Source organism: Thermobia domestica, chromosome 2, assembly GCF_964235325.1.
Source record: "Thermobia domestica chromosome 2, izTheDome1.hap1.1, whole genome shotgun sequence".
In the NCBI taxonomy this organism is placed as follows: Eukaryota; Metazoa; Arthropoda; class Insecta; order Zygentoma; family Lepismatidae; genus Thermobia; species Thermobia domestica.
The window spans coordinates 45,666,954-45,683,094 of record NC_137455.1 but is presented as its reverse complement, the minus strand read 5'-3'; the positions used below and the strand labels follow the sequence as shown (position 1 = coordinate 45,683,094).

The window sequence follows — 16,141 nt, the reverse complement described above, 5'->3', positions numbered from 1 at the left end:
TTGAAGACATACTTTATTACTTACTTGAAAAATTTCAGTGCAATATCCTTAAAAATATCTCCATGTATTAAATTTATGTTCAATAAATGGCTATTTACGCGTAAAGCTTTTCTTGGTCCAGGTACCAACATGTCTTCACTGAAAGTCGTAAGTAGAACATTGCAAGTTGTAGTAACAACTTTCTCTGCCATTACGAGAAAACGGTTTTACTATTGAAGTTAAAAGTCAATTCTATAGCCGGTGGCTCGTTGGTCTAGGGGTATGATTGTCGCTTTGGGTGCGAGAGGTCCCGGGTTCAAATCCCGGACGAGCCCTTACGTTTTTTATCATTGAATGTTAATGTTCAGCTATAAAATGGGTATAAATCCTCAGACAACATTGAGAGTTCTTTAATATTGTACTATACCGGTATTAAGCATCACATAATTTTGCTCATCTGTTAGGACTGACTGAACGAATTAGCTCAGGCAATGTGCCATAAGTTGTCATGAATAAAGACAGATCGTGAGGTCAGTGTTTCCACTTCGATGCTTGTTACATCGTACCGAGTAGTCGGAGTAGGGCAGAATATGTAAACAGTAGTTAACTCGAGCTGCTCTTAACACCAATTAAAACAATTACAGTAAAATTAATAAGCACATGGAACAAGCTGCAAAACGCAAGTCACTATTCCCTAGTTTATTCATCCCCTCTTGAGAGCATTTGTATTTTTCTCTTCGTAAAAGACAGTAATAGCATTAAATTTGTAATATGTTAAAAAAAATTAACGGGTTGACCAAAGAATCTCATCTACTGAAAATACCTTGAATTCCGTTTATATACTTACTTTATGAACATTCTTTTGAACTGTTTATTTTTATCACTGCTTGGAACTTTTGTGTAAATGTTGTACTATTAAGCTACTTAGTTTTCGAGTTAATTCTAGTTGCGGGGGGCCAATACAAACCTAGTGTTAACTTTACGATGTCCTCTCCAGCTGGTATACTCACTCAGAAACGGGAAATTACACTCATTAATTTTATGAAAATATGTAAAAACTTCCCTAACCTTTAGCTAACCCCAGGGGCGGATCCAGGACCGACTTCTGGGAGGGGGGTTGTCATGCTTTTAAGGGCTTCAAACTTTGTGATGGCTTTTATTTATATATATATATAAAATAAGACAGTTCTCTCTTCTGGGGGGGGACGATCGCCCCGATCGCCCCCCCTGGATCCGCCCCTGGCTAACCCGTTCCTATCCCTGCCCTACTTATCCATATCTTGCTCTACTCCTAAAAAAAATTCTGCCTCCCCCAGTAACTAGAATTTACCCTAATTTTTTGTTACTATTCATTTCTTTTTTCTTTTCTTTTTTCTTTTTCTTTTCTTTTTCTTTTTTTTTTTTTTTTTGAAGAGCATTTCTCTTTACTTTCGTAATTTTCTAATGACTAGGAGTTAGAATGTTTGACGAGAAATGTCACTCAGATCATATATGGCGTTTGAATCTGAGTTTGAAGATATACTTGATGGTCGGATAAATAATAATAATTAAAACAAATCAATGAAATAATTTTAAAATATCTACATGTATTAAATTTATGTTCAATAAATGATGGTTTAAAACTTTTGTTTGTCCAGAAATGAAGTTTACCAACATGTCTCCAATATATGAAAATTCACCGAAGGTCATAAATAGAACATTGCAAATTGTAACAACTTTCTCTGCCATTCCGTGATAACAGTTATTATAGAAGTTATATTCGTCTAGTAGTAGTCTCCAGGTGGCTCGTTGGTCTAGGGGTATGATTCTCGCTTAGGGTGCGAGAGGTCCCGGGTTCAAATCCCGGACGAGCCCTTATAATTTTGATTATTATTATTATATTAATATTCAACTATAAAATGGACATAAGTTCACATATATCATTGAAGGTTTATGATTCTTCTATTGTTAAGCTCTTGTATCAGTCTTTTGGTGATTTTTTTCAATGCATGAAGGATATTCTTTACTTACAAATTAGGGGGGGAAAGTATAATTTTACAATGGAAATCGTGTATATGTGTAATTTAGTGATTCTACGACTTATTTAATACTTGTCATATTTGATCGATTGATAGCTTAACTTTATTTGTATGACAGTCAGGTTGATTATTAACTTGCGCTAGAATTACGGCAGCCAAAATGGATTTTTAAGAACATCACACATGAAATATCTATGGAATTCTGTACTCTCTCGTTGATAAGCGGTTAGTGTACGTGCCTTTGGTGTGGGAGACCCTGGTTCGATTCCTGGCTGGAGCTCATGTGGCTTGATTTTCACGTTAAGCTGTAGGTCTACGTCTCGTATAACTTAACTACTAAAAGGAACGCTAAATCAAATCAATATGAAATTATGATAATTAAAAATGTAATGCTTATGGTTAGCTAAATTCTTGGAATTTGCTTTTATTTGAAAGATATGTAGAAATTGCATGGTCTTGGGCCAAACTTGTACTAAATAAATTGTATTAATAAAAACTTCGCCTGATTTCAGTTCCAAATTACACTGTTATTCATGTTCTTGATATGAAGTTGAATAGGAGTATAGCGTCGTTTTCAGGATGTCATATGAGATGTAATCTCAGAGATTTTGAACCATATGAGCTTCTGCCAAAAATTGAAAAGGATCTCTCATGGCATTTTTTTTTTTTTTCTTTTTAGTTTAACGTCCCATGATTATGTTCTTTGTACTGATGGAGTTCGAGCAATGTTAGGTTCGCGGTCTGGATTTATAAAGCTGGTAGAGGACAGACATTTTACAATTATTGATTCGTTGTGCTTAATTCACAGGCAATCCTTAGCTACGCGAACTTTACTGAGAACCATTATCATTGACTATTAAAGTTGTTAATTTTGTAACGTCAAGTGCTTTGAATACTCGTCTCTTTGATGATTTGTGTGACGGCCTCAGTGCTAAACATAAAACTTTAGGGTCTACATTTCCATACTGAAGTTCGTTAGTTGTCGAATGGTAATATTTTAAGTAAGCTGTACGAATATGTCAGATGTGGAAATATTTCTCATAAGTGTAGAAAAAGATGAAATTTATACTTCTTTTACTGATGACATATTTTTATTTTCTTTTTCATACCTTGCTGACTTTTTTTTTAAATACAGCGTGCCCCACAAAAAAAGCAGGAAATTTGGATTTTCTACAATAAGAGCGATTGTATGTGCAATAATGTGTGTTATGTGCAGTTATATAGTTTTGTGCTGTTCAATTGTGTATATTACGTATGTGCACCCAGATGTTCCTAATACAGTTATGAGTGATCACGAATGGACATGACAACAAGACGGTGCGAAGGCGCATACAACAATCGATACTATGGCATGGATATGAATTAATACTCCTGGCTTCATCGAACCTAACGACTGGCCGTCTAAAAGTCCAGATCTCAACGTGATGGATTATTGCATTTGGGGTATACTCCTACAGAAGGTTCAAGAACACAGGAGAGAAATCACAAACATTGATGGCCTGAAAGCTGTACTGACAGACGCCTGGAACAACCTTATACTTCAAACTATCCAGAATGCTACCGGAAATTGGTTACAACGTCTACGCCGCTGTGTGGAAGTCAAAGGGAATCATTTTGAACACTTGCATTGATTATGAACATTCAAGTGACAGTATCAGTAAAAGATAAATGAAAATTAATGCGTCCACCTCATATTACAGATTCTACAATAAATTTCCTGCTTTCTTGTGGGGCACCCTGTATTAAATAACCTCAGTCTCAAATTCCAAGGTAGAAACACGAACGTACTTACTTATCTTTGTCGAACTTATCACCGAATATCAAGAAACGTGTGAAGGAAACGCAATGCCAACTATCAGATTGAGTTTTTCCTCTGTCCTTATTTGATAAGTTTTTGAATTTCATCTTATGCACTGGAATAGCATTTTGTACTCATTTTTGATAATTTTGCAGCAAAAAAATAGTTTATATAATTACTGTTTTTAATAAAGTAGAAATCTTGAACAGGAATAGTAAAGACAAAATGACAAACATGTAGCGTTTTAAAAATTGCTAAAGTGTAAATGGTTATTACAAATTGTGTTTTATTCATTTCACATTTTATTTCTGTCGTAGCTTGCGCCCCCGTTGTTCACTCTTCATGACCCAGGTGGAAAACCACTGATGTAGACAGAATACGAAAAAATCATAGATTTATTGATTTTGGGGGAAGAAGTCTGTAATAGCTGTAATCACGATTAGCTAATCCTGTGGACACTCGATTTTAACAAAATTTCTTTGTAACTGCTAGATCAATTGATGATTTTTGTTAATTTTCAAGATGCAGACAGTATTTTCTGTCTAAGTACCGGTACGTGCTAATTGAGAATAATTTCAATTCGCCATGAAGAGGTTACTAAACCGTTGGGCTAAGAGAAGATTGTTCGTATCTGTACTTGAGAGTGTCCGCCAATAGAAAGATTCTCGCCCATAAGAATACATATGTCCGGGCAAGAAAAGTATGTCCGTATTATAGAAATGTCCGCTATTGAGAGATATCAGTTAAGGAAGGTTTCGCTATATACAGTACGTAAAATTCCTAAACTCCATTACCTCATTAATATACATTTTGAAACTAAAATGAAATCTTTCAGTTGGTCTCAGGCTTATGCCCTTTAAGCGAAGGGAGACAGATGATTAAAGCAAGTGAATGATAATGGAAGAATTAATGGAATGACATTGTGGGAGTAGATGCGAATATCCCGAAAAAAAAAAAAAACAGAATATATGTTGTGAGTTATGTTTACAAGTTTTATGTGCGTCACGGTAGGAGTACACGTATCTCAATTAAAAAGTGAAGAACAATACCTAGATACAATATGCAAGTTAAGAATATTCCTTTACACATACAATGCGTAATAAATAGGCTTCGGATTTTTAGATCCCAAAAAAATCAAATTAGGATTTTAAAAAGTGCGTTTTAGGAGTTTATAGGTTTTTAAAAACACAGTTTTTAGGATTTTTAGCGTTATATTACTGAAAACGGAATATTACTACACTTTAAATACTTTGTTAGCTATTTCATACTTAAATGGTAACCTTAATTTAGTAAGCTTTATGCTAACCAGTCTTCTGCGTAATAAAAATAATAAAACTCTTCTTACCTTGGACTTTTTTTGATAGCTGAAATATGTTTTAACATATGGATGGCCTGTCGTACTATAGTAGTAGTAGTAGTAGTTTTTGTCAGTTTTCTTATATTTGAAATGTTATACAACACCACAAATATCACTTCACTTTTCTAACGATACACTGAGGAAATACGAATGTTCAAATATTGTTTTTCCGGCACTTTTCATGTTTTCTATAGCTCAAAAAGTGGTCACTTCACTCTCTGTAATGTCACTGAACAACAGAATGTTTGGCAAGATTTTCTGTTGTGAACTTTTTCATGTCGTCTGACAAAATTCTCTTGAATGCAGAAAAACTGCGTTCCACATCACACGATGTAAGAGGCGCATATTTCATACTGGCTAATTCCTCGGGATTCCATAGCAAATTTTCTTGGACATTGTCTTCACGAAGAATTTGGCCCACTAGTTGTATCTGTGTGAAATCAGGACTGCGTTTCAAAACCGCCTCCAACTTGTCCGCAATTTGTGTTCCAACTTCCCCAGGTACTTTTTTCTCTTTCACTTCTTGAAGAATTTGAAGAGCTTCTGTTAGTGGAAGAGATTTCTTCTCCAATTCAGTGATGGCTTGAGGCAGATGAGAAAAGTTGGCTTTAATGTAACTTAGTTGTTGTACAGCAAACTGTGACTTCAGTGCTTTTTTTTGCAGACGTGATTGAAGCGGCTTCAATCTCGTCGAGCGAATCGATGACCTGAACAATGCTTTCAAAATTATCTGCATAGTACAGTGCTGCTGAGAGCCACGTTCTCCAACGGGACACAACGGGCTGTGGTGGCAGTGGTGTGTTTGGAAGCATATCCTTGAAGGTAGCCACTCTGTTAGGAGCTTTCAAGAAAACCTTCTTTACAGATGAAATTATGTCATTGACGATTGACTACGTGTTTGAAAGTATTTTTCAAGTTAAAAATAACTATAAAGAATCATTTAGGACGTTACAGGTTCTAAAAGATAATTTAGGATTTTTTAGGTCCTAACCCCCCAATTAGGACATTTTAGGTCCTATAAAACTAGTTCTCCTTGTAGCAACTTGAAATGTAAAGAAAACACGAAGTTTTTGCATTCACTGTACAGGAATAAAATAGGTTCGAACCTAAGAATCCGGAGCCTACTAATAAATAAACATGTTTCAGCCATATATATAAGTAATTGTTAATTACTGCCACTTACATTCTCAGAAAATGCGACAGAACTAGATTATTTTTATAAGGAAAGAAGAATACAGATGAGGTGTAAAATCAAATCTTGAGGCTATGTCTCTGTAAAACAAGTACAGTTATGTTAAGAAAGTGTACAAATATTAGTCGAGTTACAAAATTTTGAGTGTGTGGAATCCGGATTCGGTGGATACCTCGTGGGCGCGCCCCTGCCTTACTGGCTTTTCTACTGGCTTGGTGGTACCTCCTACCTATATTAGGTAAATGGAGCAAAGCCTATTTTGTATAGGCAGTGGCGTATGCAAAGGGGATGTTACCTAGTTTTAACTTCCTCTACGAGATGAATAAAAAATGTATATACTCTGAAGCGATGTGAACTAGGCGGCATGCCTTTAATGTAATTCTGCGTACATTAATATGTAGGACCAGTGATGATTTCAAGGAATAACCCGGAGTGAAAACCCCACGGAAATAGGAGTTCCCTCCGGGACACTTGTCTGATCATATGCAAGCCGGGTTTCCAGTATTTTGCAGTCATTCCTCTTGGTCCAATGGCTGTTCGCGTGCTTTTAGTGCACGTAGTTCAAGCTTCGATTCCCAGTGGCAAAGTTTTGAAATTCGAACGCATTTCGGTGATTTTTACTCCCGTTTGAACTATAGATTCACGTCTAATATAACCTCGGTGCTGAAAAGAGGCGTTAAACTCTAAACATCCAAAGTTGTTTTCACAGTACTACTTTCACCCCTGTTTATTCAAATTAACCCCCCCCCCCATAAATCTTCTAAATTGTCACTGTAGTAGGATAACCAGATAAAACATAATTCCCATAGTGAAAATGCAGAAGTACAAATTATCAAAATTTCACGTTTTTAAAATTATTTAAAGAAAAAAAAAAAAACGAAGAAAGAATTTTTAAGAAAGGAAAGTAAGTCTTCTTCCTGACTTGTAAACTCTGCACTCAACCTGCATGATTGCGTGTTCATAACGTAAATCAATAACACTTGTTGTAGACAGCAAGTGCACATTTTCCACTTCTTTCAGGTTGTCCACCCAAATACACCATATCATAATCTTGTTTCTGCACCAAACGTTCTAAAAATAGCGTCTCCTCTCCTCCCTACTGCTTTGATTTCCTAGAAACAATCTTGCCATTATGTGTCAAAGAACCGCGAAGATTGGTTTGGCATTCACAAGAAAAGCAATTTATGTTTGTGTTGTTTGCAGACATGTTCGATTATGTGGTACGATGTAATCTAAGCGATAAAATTAAAATGGAAGTCTTCCGGAAAGAAAGCATTGAAAAATTTCGAAGAAAAGTATTCTTTATCACCACATCAAATCAGTTGTTTCTTGGACTATATAGTGTTCACAATATGAACAACGAAAATTTAAGAAGACTAAAGCTGAAATTACGAGGAAAATAGTCATTCCAAAGTATTACTTATGTCACTACAAAAGACATTCATCAATAAATATGAACACAAGCGAAGATCTGGGAGATATGAAATGCACATTGACTAAAAGTGTTTTCCGATAAAGTTAGGGAAAAAATATTGAAATAAAAATATAATTATTAAAGAAAATATAAGTATGGTAGGCTACATTGCAATACCTTTAGCTTTTATCTGATTTTTTTTTCTTTAGAGCCTTTAACGGTGGCATGGTTATGTAATCCGTTCACTTGCAGGCGATATATTGTGGTGGGGAACGCCTGTACTATGAAAGCTAGACTATCTTACATGATAGCTAGACTGTCTTACATGATAGTCTGCACACTTACCAACTCCATCGGATTGAAATCCAGTCGCCGCAATTTGGAGCCCACATTAATAACAGCTCGTATCCTTCTTAACCTCGGCATTCCGTAGGGCCTGCTATACACTATGAGATAAAATCTTAGTAAATATCTTACGATTATTCCTAGAGTCAAAATTCAACGTGTATGGCATCAGATTGTACGTCATTTCCTATGTTCTGAACGATCCTATGAGATTTCTCTTGTTTAGAGCACGCTATATTTCGGAAAGAAAAGCCGTAAGATTTCGATTTAAGCAAATCAGGTGAGAGAAAGTGAAAATAAATTCTGGAAAACATTGCTTGCCGAGTATGTGTTGTAGTGTACGTGATGTGTGCAAAAATACTCGACAAAATGAAGAATGGTGCAGGAATGTTTTGCTAAATTATCTCTGATTTTTATGCTGTTTTTAGAGGTGCACAATTTAATAATATAGCGCGTGGTACCAATATCATTAGTATTTGCCACGTCATTCGGTAAGACAGGAAAAATCTTCACATGTGTGGCACAAAAGGATAGGCTTTCCTACGAGATATGTCGTAACGTTTATATTAAGATAAATGCTAAGATATTTCTAGGGTTTATATCATAGTGTATAGCATGCCTAAGTATCTAAAACACAGAGGGCCTTATGCACAATCGTTCTGATACGTGATTAGTATCATACTAAAGAGTTCGACTAACATATGTTTCCTGGAGTACTCAGGCCTTCAGTATGGCGCTAATCATATGTCAAAACGACTCTGCATAAGGCCCAGAAACTTGGCCTTTCTTTTTAAGCATTTGTGCTCATTATTCTTCCGCTTTCTGTCTTCTGATCTGAGGATCATTATTAATGTTCGGAAGGTTTTTAAGATTTATAATTTTTTCAGCACCAAAGTTGTACGAGACTTGATTGAATGGTTGGATTAGAGTTTAACGCCCGTTTCAGCACTGAGGCAAATGAAACGCGGACCTACAGTTTACGTAAAGTGGAACCCGAACTACCGTAATGCATTGATATTTCAAGGGTATCTAATCGAGATACCGCGTATATGTCAAAGACGCGCATTCTATCCAATTCTTCTTCTTTTTTAAAAACTCTCCCCTATATCACCGTACCCAATGCCAATGAACACTTGTCAATGTTCTTCCATTTAACCCGACACGGATGCAGAGACTTGAGACTGTTTAACACGTTCTTCATAGAGACTCAAATCAGCGATGGGTTTCACCTCGCAATCTCTAGCCTAACGCCTCAAACCGTTCGGTTATAACGCATCGGCATAAATATAAGGGTTTATCCGGGATTTGAATATAGGACTCTCGCACCCAACCGAGAATCACATCCTCCCTTTAAAGATTTTAACCGAACATTTCATATAAGTACTTGATCTATCTACTTCAACAATTTTCTACTTAACACGACTTTTGTAGACAATATGATACGTTGGTGACGAATAGGTGTTTTAAGAAAAGATAAACCAAACTATACACGTGGAAAAGTCTAGGAAATAAGAAATGCTATCAAATCAGTTACATTCTTGTCAAGCAACGTTTTAGGAATAGTGTACGAAACGTCAAGACTCTACTGGGAGCGGACGTTGATTTTGATCACAATCTGATGTATCAGAAAGCACAGCATTTGGGTGGCAGAACCAACAAAAGGCTATACATGTTTGGAATCAAACATCAACGTCACGGATCTGGGAGAATGCATAAAAGATCCTTATGACCAGGAGATCATTATTGAAGTGAGAGGAAGCAAAGAAGTGCACTGATCACAGAACTACTGTATTAGCCTTGTTTCTCACACTGGAGGGATTATGGCATGTGCATACTGAACAAGCGACTGGAAAGAAGATAGAAGATATATTAGAGGAATATCAATTTGGATTCCGGAAAGAGAAATACACCGTACAATTGGGTTGATGACAATTACATCAGGACGAGTTCTTGACGGAAAGGAATAGTTGTGTTTGTGTTTCATGGATTGGCAAAAACCTTTCGACCAGGTCAATTGGATCAAACTTCGGGAAATATTTAAAGAAATTGAGATCAATTGGAGGTATTGTTCATTTATTCGCAATTTATATAATGAAGAAAGAGTAAAGTCACGCCTGAACCAAAGAGAAACCAATAATGTGGAGAATGGGATAAGAATCAGATACGGATATTGTGTTACCCAAATTAATCAACATTTGCAATGAATGCTTAATGAAGGAAGCATTAATGGAAGTTGGAGGTTTCAAGATTGGAAGGGGAGGTATGCGGATAACTCGATTATTATAGCCAGAGCCGAGAAAGGGCTATAGAATATAATTGATCTGGCAAACAATATAAAATGGAAATCAACATAGAAAAGTCAAAGATCATGTGAATACCTGTGGAAACATGCTCTTACGGATCCGAGTAGAATAAAGCTTGAAGAGGTCGACCATTTCAAATATTTAGAAAGTATTTGAACGAGAGATGCTTACTACACCGAAGAGGTCAGGTCAAGAATTAACATAGCCAAAGAGGCAATCAAGAAGAAAAGATCGCCTTTGGACTGAAAATAAAGCTGGTCAAGTACTATATAGAGTGTGTGATTGATTGTTCGGAGACTTTAACATAAGTTAGAGACCTTCGAAATGTGGTATTGGAGAACGATGGAAAATACTCTCCACTGACTTCTCGTTTGCTCTTTTTAGCGACTTACTGGCAGTCGCTTCTGCCTCTAACTTATTAAAAATCTCTCTCATTAATTACTTCTCATCTCTCTTTTCATTTATTTCCTCGGCAGTTGAGATGGAGCCTTTTCTTATTAACCCGGCTTCTCGAAAAACATTTTAAAAATATGCAACAGTAATTCTTAGTGACATTTGTAAAATTTGTTTCGATAGATCGATATAATTCTATCACTAAACTTGTTCATGTTGGCAGCAGTAAAATCATCGCCAATGATGTCCTTTGACAGCAGGCTTTCCAACCATACGATAATTTATCGTGACATACAATAATTTAACCCTTAATGCTATATACGATAATGTCCTTGCGATAATAGCTGAATATACGATAATTTTAGAACACATACTTTTCTGCAGTTTTTGAATGTACAAATAAATTGTACAAGTGCATTAAATAATTATAAAACACATACACTGAAATTTTTAACAGTCGTTGCTGCTAAAATGTATCAATAATATTTGAGAATTGGCAAATTGCAACCATCCATTCATTCTTTAAATTCAATTACGTTTACAAAGGGGTGGAAATAGTGTAGTTAGGGTCTAGGAAAATTCGGTGTAGGAAATTTCGGTGTAGGAAAATTCGGTGTAGGAAAATTCGGTGTAAGAAAAGTCGGTGTAGGAAAATTCGGTGTACGGAAAACTCGGTGTGGGGAAATTTAGGTGTAAGGTAGATTCGGTGTAATACATATTGAATATTACCACTTACGATAATTTACGACACTTCATATTGTGAAAACGAAAACCATAAAATGTAACGAATAAAATGTTATTTCCTATTTCAAGAAAAGCATTTTTTTTTTTTTTTTTTTTTGCCTTCAGTCCACTACCTCTTGCATGTCTTTCGCGGGGTATTACTATAATTACTATAAACTACTTTTCATCACACAATGAAGCTGAAGCTGTACACATCATCACACAATACATCTGACAATGTATTACTGACACTTTTTGTCAGAAATAAAACCATTATAAGTTCAGAGAATAGTTATAGGAACAACTAAAAATATTCGAACTGTATCTCATTCGAACTGTAACGTACAATGGCGAATATTTGCTGTTTTTCTTGCGGCCTGCTCTATATTACCGCGGATGAATTTAAACCAGTAAACATAGTCCCATAAATCTCCCATCCCACCTTGATGATTTGCAGCAAACCGCATGAAAATCTGACTTCAGTTAGAAATTCTAGAGCCAAATGAAATCCGCGAGTTTTTAAAGAGTTGAGTTGATTTTAGTTTAGCGTCCCGTTTAGCAGCGAGGCTATATGAGACGTGGACCTACTGATTAACGTGGAATTCAAACTACATGAGCTCCCGTCGGGAAGCGAAGGGAGTTTTTAAAGAATCATTCTGTATATACATATGTAAGATGCAAAAATATATTGATCAAAAAAGTCTTAGTGGAAAGGGCAATATAAAGCAGGATGGTTTTATCAGATAATAGTTGTACAAATAGTTGACTTCTCCAATCAGACACTTTAGTTTGTTTACCTTAAGGTAAAGTGTCTGATTGGAGGACAAATTTCTCGTCATGTAAGGGCCATAAAATGTTAAAAATTCCTCGAAATCTAGAATTCCAACAATTTCAGGAACACAATTCAATATAAAGCACTATAAAGTAGACAGTAAACAATAAAAATGATAGTAGACAGTAAAAGTAAGTTCTATACAAAATTTGAACTTCAAACTAATACACTCATTTATCCTCAAAGTTGAGTTTTTAATAAATCCTATGGTCTACTTCAGTTTGAACTTAAAACTAATACGCTGATTTATCCTCAAAGTTGAGTTTTTAATAAATCCTACGGCCTACTATAACGAATCTTTCTTTACACCTAACATTCCCCACACCGAATTTTCCTACACCGAATTTTCTTACACCGAATTTTCCTACACCGAATTTTCCTGCTCCAGTGTAGTTTTACAGAGTAGTGTTAATAAGGATTATTTTTAAATGGTAAAGACACTGACACCGATTTGAAGTTTAAAACTGAAGATTACCAGGTAAGTTTATTATATATGATTGCTATTATTAGTAGTACAGTGAAACCTCTGAATAACGGACACCAATGGGACAGAAATTTTTGTCCGTTACTGAGAAGTGTCCGTTACAGAGAGGTTACAAAAATTTAATTTTCTCAACGGTAATTGTATGCAGTAATACACAGTAAATACATTATGTATGAGCGTAAGTACGTAAAATTCAATATGAAAATACTATATTTAGTACGCATTTGAATTACTGGGACGGATGAAGGAGAAATTCATTTCTGTTAAATAATATTGTTGGGGAATGTGTTAGTATGTTCGTATACTGCAAATGATAATGCGTGTATGGTAATTTTCTTAAGGACATATCATCCTGTAAAAAAATCCATTAATTGACTTACCGCCTATATTAAATGTAAAAATAGCTTTAAAAAGTATGCAATATTATTATTAAATACTGAAAATGTGGAGAAGAAACTCAACAAATTTCTTGGGGAAAAGTATGCAGTAGTTGTCTGCCGTGTACATCCTACGAACACTAGTTTCTGTTCGAAATTTGCTTGCAACTGTTGGATCAATTGGAGAACTTTTATTTCACCGCGATTAATGGTAAATTGTTCAACTGTTTGACACACCAATTTGTACAAAAGAAAAATTTTGCTTTTCCAAAAAAGTAAGAGAGAAAACATTGCTCGTTGAAAAATGTTATCGCAAAATTAACAATGTTTCTTTTGTTATCTATGAAATTGTCGGGAAAGATTCAAGGCCCAGAGGGAAAAGCACTAAATTTGTTAGGGAATGGAAGATCCACATAGAATTCTTGACCATACGACTAATCCAGCATGAGTGTTAGTGCTTATTGAAGATTTTCTAGGATTCCCACCAGAAAGCAGTTTATTGCGGACAGGAAAAAAAAAGAAGAAGCATTTCAAGTTCAGCTTGAAGTTGTTCTGTTTGATGATAGATACACTTGTGGGGAAAAGACTTTTCTGTCTACTGTCAAATATCGCAGAACCAACAATAATTCCTGTCCGCTATGAAGAGGTTATTGAAACGTTTGGGGGTAAAAAAGGACTGTCCGCGTCCGTATCTGAGAGTGTCCGTAAAAGGGAGGGTTTTGTTCCGTAAGAGAACATATATTTTTGCCGGGACAAAAAAATCTGTCCGTATTATAGGGGTGTCCGTTATTGAGAGGTGTCCGTTAAGGGAGGTTTCACTGTATTATACTTTTTTCTACAATTATCACGTATATAACGAATATACGATATTATTTTGTAATATACGATAATTTTAAAAACGAAAATCGATAATTTTTTCTCAGGGGTTGGCAACTCTCAATGGTCCATAACTTCTGCTCGACTAATATAAGCTGACGGTACGAACTTTCTGTTTCATCTATTTTGTTTTATATTTTAATTGCAATTCTTACTCTTGAATATATCTATTTCTACATTGTCCCACGTACAATCTTTGGGTATGGCTTTAATCTTTCGGAAAGGAAGCAACCTTATTCTTGACATTTATTACTGTTTTGCTCTGACACGTGTCGACAAACAGACGGACATAAATGTTCAATTAGACTTTCGATACTTATGCATAGCATTGTTTGGAAGTCTAAAACTGACAAATCAAACACACCCTCTTGTGGCAGTAAACGAATGTATTATTTTCATTTATCAGCTAATCAACAGTTTTTTTTTTTTTTTTTTGACAAATTCATAACAGATTTATGACGAAACAATTTGAACAGGGGTAACATCAATCAATGTATCTAGACAATTGAATGAGCGATTTGGTGCACGCAAGAAACGAACGACTTTTATAAATAAGTAAGAGTTTCGAAGATCAATGACCATTTAATTCCCTAAAGTTTTTTCTTTCGCCCACTGCGGCTTTTTTTCTACATGTTTTCATCCTCACTTGACATTAGACCTACTTTACTTAATCACTGAATTGCTTCTGGCGGATTAAGCACTGTCACGGATCCAAAGATTGTATATCAACAGATTGAACATTCATTGTAATTGCACGTCATCGCCACCAGAGGGCCACCTATATTTTTTATTCTTTGTACGATCAATTTCTATTAGTGATTCTCTCTGTAGTACAAGCTCTGGTATTCCCTTAGTTTCTACTGCGTATTCTTTCTTTCTGCATAGCTCTTACATAATGTCCATTGCCCTAGCTACACACGCAACGCTTTGCACGGAAGTCACATAAAGCATGAACTTCCCAGTTTGATAGAAGGGAAAAGAAACAAGAGAATGGTTGAATCTGTAATTGCTATACACGCAACAAGTATAGTATAGTACGAAATGTTCGAATCATATTCTGATTTGAATCAACAGTTTTCTTTAATAATTAAAACTACAGGGATTGCTTTCTCATATTCCAGTAAATTAAAATGCTAAAATAGCTTATATATTTGTAGATGTTTATATGTGTGTGGCCAATCCTTTCGACAGCGAGTTCTCGGGAATTGTGGGTTCTAGAAAGATGCCGTTATCACTGATCGATTGCAAATTTTGTGTAGATTGTTCAGTTCTAATTGAATATTTAAAAAAATAGAAAAACATTGCTGTTATTTCTTTATTACATTTTTAGGGGTACACTGGAAGTGTTGAAACTTTAAAAACGTAAAGCATCATATCCTGCGAGCTATACATTCTAACACCATACATTTGTATACGGGAGTAGTATATCTCTCAGGCGTTTGTTTCATGCTCAAATGATAATGAAAAACGAAGGATAACCATTTCTCCAGCCTAAGATGAATCTTTATTGTTTGGAGTGTTTTGCTCAATAAAAACCATATATCACTGACATAATTAATTGTGTATGTAATGTATTTGTTTATTACATACTGCATGGAAGAAGAAAGGAAACACTGATCATCCATGAATTAGATACTCCAACCGGAAGTGGATTCAACTCTTACAAACGACGCGAGATATTGAGAAAATCTCCCGTTTATGGTACCCCTTGCCGATTTTTATCAATACGTCTTTCACTTGTGTCTGTAAAGGGACATGTACAGATGTTGTGAGGAATGACAAGGAGATTCATGCTCATATATGAATAATGCGCTGTGTAGAGAGCGCAGGTTCAGCTACTATTTCATTGAACGAAGTACAAGTTTGTTACTGTGAAATTGAAAACAAACAACACTAATAATAATAAATAAAATAAAAATGCTTAATTTGCCATTGTCACTTTTAGTGCAAGGCTTTATATAGTAAAAACCACGTTTATTGGTTAATTAATGTGCCGATGCTCAAACTTCTTCCAAGTGGAAAAATCACCATGAGCATCCATCCTGGGAGC

The 16,141-nt window shown here is 35.5% G+C and overlaps 2 non-coding genes across 2 annotated transcripts; both read left to right on the top strand.

The window, feature by feature from the left end:
* The first annotated feature begins 242 nt into the window (after nucleotides 1–242).
* Nucleotides 243–314, top strand: TRNAP-UGG (transfer RNA proline (anticodon UGG)). Its single transcript has one exon. It is a non-coding gene; the product is annotated as a tRNA-Pro (tRNA).
* Nucleotides 315–1,761: 1,447 nt separating this feature from the next.
* Nucleotides 1,762–1,833, top strand: TRNAP-AGG (transfer RNA proline (anticodon AGG)). The gene has a single exon. It is a non-coding gene; the product is annotated as a tRNA-Pro (tRNA).
* The last annotated feature ends 14,308 nt before the right edge of the window (nucleotides 1,834–16,141 follow it).